This window comes from Hyperolius riggenbachi, chromosome 6 (genome assembly GCF_040937935.1).
Source record: "Hyperolius riggenbachi isolate aHypRig1 chromosome 6, aHypRig1.pri, whole genome shotgun sequence".
NCBI classification, from domain to species: domain Eukaryota; kingdom Metazoa; phylum Chordata; class Amphibia; order Anura; family Hyperoliidae; genus Hyperolius; species Hyperolius riggenbachi.
The window spans coordinates 236,083,472-236,090,027 of record NC_090651.1 but is presented as its reverse complement, the minus strand read 5'-3'; positions in this window follow the sequence as shown (position 1 = coordinate 236,090,027).

Below are 6,556 nucleotides of genomic sequence, written 5' to 3'. Positions count from 1 at the left end.
CCTTTTGTGCATTGTACACCAGAGGTCTACAGCAATCACTGACATCTGCAAGTGCTTTATGCGCCTCCCTTTGTTCCCTTGACCACAAAGGGACCAATCACCTGGATCAGCCTTTGCTGGATTAATCAATGCACTGAACTGTGATAGATATTATTTGTCCTAGTACTGATTTGAAAGTTTCCATGCCTCTCTCTGTATTCACTGTAGATATCCATATCTGATCAATCAGTTTTTGAGTAAAATCGACTGCATTGAGCAACTGTACAGGACTTAAGGTGCCCATACACTCGTCAGATTGGCAGCAGATAGATAAGAAATGCATCTGATGATCTATCTGATGCGTTTTTAGAACATTTTTTACCAGGATAGAATTCCAATAGATTTCAGTTTGAAATCTATTGAAATTCGATCTGATGGCATTTTTTTGCCATCAGATTTCCATTAAGGCCAATGCAAACTGATAAGCAATCTCATCAGATCGACCTAAATTTTCCACCCTGCAAGTTCGATGGAAATCCATCGAAATCGATCGAAATCGGCCGTCGATCGGTCGATTGGCCAACCGATTTGCAATCGATTGATCGATCGGGATCGATCGGTCGGCCAGAAAATCGGCTGAGTGTATGGGCTGCTTAAAGATTTTGATAGATCAGCGGTAGGTCAGGAGCGGCGGCAGATGACTGTCCATAGCGTTGCACTGCATCGAACAAAGCAACACTGCAGTGAGATAAAAACATTTTTTTAGATTTCATGCTGCAATCTATTAAAACTCTATATAATATGTGGAGAGATTTGATCAGATTGATCCCTCTCAGATAAGATTATAATCTGAGACCGATCTATCTTTTGGCCACATTGACTAGTGTATGGCCAGCCTAAAGGTGCCCATACACTCGTCAGATTGGCAACAGATAGATAAGAAATGCATCTGATGATCTATCTGATGCGTTTTTAGAACATTTTTTACCAGGATAGAATTCCAATAGATTTCAGTTTGAAATCTATTGAAATTCGATCTGATGGCATTTTTTTGCCATCAGATTTCCATTAAGGCCAATGCAAACTGATAAGCAATCTCATCAGATCGACCTAAATTTTCCACCCTGCAAGTTCGATGGAAATCCATCGAAATCGATCGAAATCGGCCGTCGATCGGTCGATTGGCCAACCGATTTGCAATCGATTGATCGATCGATCGGGATCGATCGGTCGGCCAGAAAATCGGCTGAGTGTATGGGCTGCTTAAGTGTAGGAAACATTCCAAAACCCTAAATCCCAACGCCCACTTTCTGTGACCATAGTGACATATAGTACATTATTCAGGATATCCACTTTTTAATCCTGGCTTCAGCATCAGAAACACTTCCTATATCTATATATTGCTATATACTTGTATATATCCCAGCCCTCCCAGTGATGTCACAGCCTAGGCTGTTTGTGTGGAAATCTCCTTACAGAGCATTCTGGGAGACCAGCTATTATTTCTACTGCCTTCGGGACCGTGCGTAAACAAACATTCCACAGAGCTGCACCTGACAGCATTAAAGATGCTGCCACCTGTGATCATTTTCAGAATGTGAATTATGGTGAAGAAAGTTTTTACAGTGGGCAAAGACTGACTAAATCATGTATAAAGTGATAAAAATAAGCAATTGTATTCATTGTATTATTTTCAGTACAGTTCCTCTCTAGGCCCTATACTACCTAATTTCCTGTCCTACCTCCTCCTACTTCCATCTCAATATTATATCCTAAATATGCCCATTTTACACAGGAGGCTATTAACCCTCCTGACGGTAACCTCGACCTACACTCGGGATAGCTGCCTCAGAGGATTTCTCTGCCCTGGGAGGGTTTGTTTTTTTATAAAAATTGTTTTATTCGTTGTAGCTAGCAGTTCACTAGCTACCATTGCCCCCCAAGTCCCTCCGCTCTCTACCGATCCCCCCCCCCCCCCGATCGCCGCCGTTATACGTACCCCCCAGGGATCCAGCGATGGCTCGGTCTCTCCAATCAGCGCCAGGCTTCGCAATGGGGAGGATCGGGATTGCGCATGACGTCATGACGTCGATGACGTCAGATGTCATGTCCAATCGTCGCCATAGCGCCATAGTACATTGGGGAGGCTGCGGCTCTCGCAGGATAGCGGCTAGGTAAAGTATAGCGGCGGCGATCGGGGGGATCAGAAGGGTGTGGGGGGACTTGGGGAACAATGGTAGCTAGCCTAGTGCTAGCTACAATGGATACAACAAATTTAATTCAAAAAATCCTTCCCGCGGACGCAGCCTCACAAACTGCGTACCGCCAGGAGGGTTAAAAAAGGTTGTGAATGCTCCAATAATTTCCTGACTTGACTCCTCTTTCTCAGTCCCTCCGTAAGCTACCCAGAGGATCCAGTTCACACTTCTAACCCTGTTTTAAAATAACTCTGAAGTCCTAAAAAATAATTCACATACCCACCTACGTAGAGCAAAGGCTTTGGATCTCATAGTGCTTTCCTGCTCCTGTCTTGGTGTCCTCATTTCCCTGCTGTCCACCATTCAAATTTATTGAGAGTTCTCGGAAGACTTCAGTAGCACTTGTTCCACCGTGTGCTTTTGAAAACTGGTGGCCCCTAAACTGCTCGTGTGCTCTATGTTGGTGCTTTACAAATCAGTAATAATAATAATGCACAGTACTGAGCCAACCACCTTTGAAAGCAGTCGTAGACATGAGTGCTTCTGAAGCCTTCTGAGGGTCCCCGAAGGTGAATTCGAACCAGTTGGTGGAATAGGGGGACAGCGGTGAGCTGAGGATGTGGAGAGATGATCGGGAGGGACTATGGGATCCAGAGATTTCCCTTTCCATAGGTTAGTATCTGCCTTTTTTTCCAGAACCCTTCAGTGTTACTTTGTACAAACACTGGATGGTTCTCAGATGACAAGACTGGTCAGCGCCGCCTCTGCAGAGAATCAAGCACGAGTTCAGTGGCTCCCAATCCCCCTTGATGCCTCGGCAAGAGATCAGCCTGGTGGATCATCTTGGCTGAGCGCATTGTGTTTCTACTCATCCCACTCCCTCCATCCTGTTGTCAGCCTTCCTCTCCTTACTGTAGCAACAAAATGAGTTCTGCCATTGTATGTAATGCAATGTACCTATGTAACTGCATGGTGGTGACTTCTTGCAGTATGCATTACATGTATTTATGCATAGAAATCTATATGTAATCTTTATGTCAATTATAATGTGACAATTATTTGTTTAATTGCAGAATATACTGTACGTTGCTATTTTTGTTGAACATCACTACCCTTGGGTGTGTTTTTTCTAGGTATGGGCCTGTCAGCATTGTGACTGTGCTGCATTGTATGTAACCCACATGTAAACTCAGTATTGTGTATAGAATAACCTTTCCAGTGCTTAGTGGTGAGTATTTAGTGGTGAACCACCTTAATTCACGTTATATTTAAATGAATTGATACATAATGTCCCATCCATTTTATTAAAGTATTATTCTTAACTTGAGCAGGTCCAGGTTAATCCCACCAAACTGAAAAAAAAAGGTTATCAATGAACGCCAATGGAAATAATGAATATTTATAACAAGCAAAAAGTTTTTAAAAACACTGATCTGTGTACTTGTGATCTCATAGAGGGTCTTCTTAAATCAATGTTCAGGCCCCTTTAACACTTGCATTGCAAGTGTGAGTTGCATTACCCTGTTTTACCGCAGGGTAACACAACGGCAATGCAGATCAATGGGACCTAGCACACTTAGGGCTTGATTCTCAAAAGCATGATAACTGCAATCACATCAGTTATCACGCGATGTGCCGCTCGCAAAGGTTTACACCCGAACAGCGTGACTTCACGTGATAAGCAGAGGTTTGCGTGCGATCACGTGCGGTTTTCACGTAAAAAGCACATGTGATCGCGCGCAAACCTCTGCTTATCACGTGAAGTCACGCTGTTCGTGACTTTATCCGACCGCAATCCCAATGCACAGCCTGCAGCGTGTCACCGCAAGCACCCCACATGTAACACATGGTGCTTGGGGTAATGGAAGTCAATAAGTGAAGCAGAAAGTGTGAAAGTGGGAGCATGGTGCGTCACCACACTCATGCACTGACCTACGGGAATCCTTGTGACGTACTTCCTGCCCAGCAGGGAATACGTCACTGAGCAGAGACCGTTGCTATGCATAAGACCCTTTCGGCGCACTCTCCCGCAGGGTCAAATGTTTGTCATTTTTTGCATTGCGGTGGGATGCATGACATTGAACCACGCAAAATGCAAAATCAGGTGTATAACAATCAACAAAATCATCCTCATTGATTGAGGGGGCTATATATAGCGGAAAATTGTATACTTAACTTACCTATCGGTAATTTTCCTTTCCTGATGCATCCATGGCAGCACATTGGGTAGTGGCCCCGCCCCTCTACCCCATTGGACCAGTAAATATTTAAATAGAAAGAAAGAGGTGGTGCTCGCTGTCTTTGTAACTATTAACTCACCGAATAGTCGGGTGGGATCCATGTGCTGCCATGGATGCATCAGGAAAGGAAAATTACCGATAGGTAAGTATACAATTTTCCGCTTTCCTTATGCCTCCATGGCAGCACATTGGGATCTAACTAGTAAATAGAAATAAGGGAGGGAATTCCAAGTTTGCTGAGAAAAAATAAAGACATTTATTCAGTGTTTAACACAGAGGAGGAGATAACTGCTCTCCCGAACTGTAAGGAGGTGCCTGAAGACACATCTACTTTATAGTGAGAAATAAAGGTGTTGATTGACAACCAATTTGCCGCCTGACAAATTTTTGATGCCAAGACATTAGAATAGGCTGCCCAGGATGATGATATGCCTCTAGTAGAATGCACTCTAATTCCTCCCGGAGGCTCCACATAGATAGCCCGATAGGCGCCACAGATCGTTTTGACCAGCCAGGAGGAGGCGATAGTTCTGGATGAGGCTTCGTGTCCTTTGCGATATCCTGCTGGAACAAGAAAAAGATGATCCGATTTACGGATTTCCTCTGTGACCGTTAAGTAAGCTTTCAGGGTTCTAGACACGTCCAGAGAATGTAAGGAACTGTTTTCCTCATTCTGGAAGGTTGGTAAAGTCAATTCTTGGTTAATATGAAAGGTTTTTGAAACCTTAGGAAGAAAGAAATCCATAGGACGAAGTTGAACCCTATCATGAAAAAATGATAAAAAAGGTTCTCTGCAACTCAAGGCCTGTAGTTCTGAAACTCTTCGGGCAGAAGTTATAGCCACTAAAAAGCAAGCCTTTAGAGTTAAATGCCATAATGAACAGCTTTTAATTGGCTCAAAGGGTGCAGCGGAGAGATAGCTGAGGACTACGGGTAAGTCCCATTGGGGAAAAATGGCTTTCCTTGGAGGTTTAAGTTTGATGACCGCCAGCATAAATTGCTTGATCAAAGGATGTAGGGCCCAACGACGATCTGTAAGTGCTGAGATGGCTGAAATTTGCACCTTTATAGCATTGTAGCTTAAGCCTTTATCAAGACCTGTCTGCAGAAAGGCGAGAATCTGTTGGGTTGATGGTTGTAGAGGATCAAACGGAAATGTTTGTGCAAATTCTGTAAACTTATCCCATATCCTATAGTAGGAGATATTTGTGGAAGGTTTCCTTGCTTTCAGTAACGTATTAATCACTTCTGAAGTACAACCTAATCCTTGTAATTTCCTCCTTTCAACTTCCATGCCGCTAAGTTCATTCTTGCCGAATTGGGATGTAGTATTGGCCCCTGGGTTAGCAGATGTTTGCTGACAGGTAGGACTAGAGGCTCCTCCGTTGCTAGTTGTAGGAGTAACGGGTACCAGGGACGTCGAGGCCAGACCGGAATCACCGCCAACAATGTAACACATTCCCGACATAGTCTCTTGAGCAGGCTGTATATCAATGGCACTGAGGGAAAGACATACCCCATCGAGAAATTCCATGATGACGTTATGGCGTCTAATGCTTCCGCTTCCTGGAATGAATATCTTGCCATAAATCTGCTGCATTTCCTGTTGAGGTTGGACGCCATGAGGTCTATTTCGGGAAACCCCCATTGGTGACATATTAGATCGAAGGAGGATTGGTTCAGTGACCATTCGTTGTTGTCCAGTAGTTTGTGACTCAGGAAATCCGCTTCTACATTCAACTTCCCCGGTATATAAACTGCTTTCAGGGATAGGAGATTTGTTTCTGCAAATAGGAATATGTCGTCCGCCACACTCATTAGTGATTGACTGCGGGTGCCCCCCTGTTTCTGAATGTAAGAAACCGCTGTGCTGTTGTCGATTCTCACTAGGCAGTTCTTGTTGTAAATGAGTTTCTGGAAGTGATGCAGAGCGCACAGGACTGCTGTTAGTTCCCGAAGATTTGAAGATTGATTGGATATCTTTGAAGTCCAATGACCCTGTGCTACTTGGGATTCGCAAGTTGCACCCCAACCTTTCTCGCTGGCATCCGTTGTAATCATAATCGGAGGTTGTGGAGAAATTTGAACATGCCTTCGTATCTTCTGTGGGGATAGCCACCACTTGAGGGCCGTTTTCAT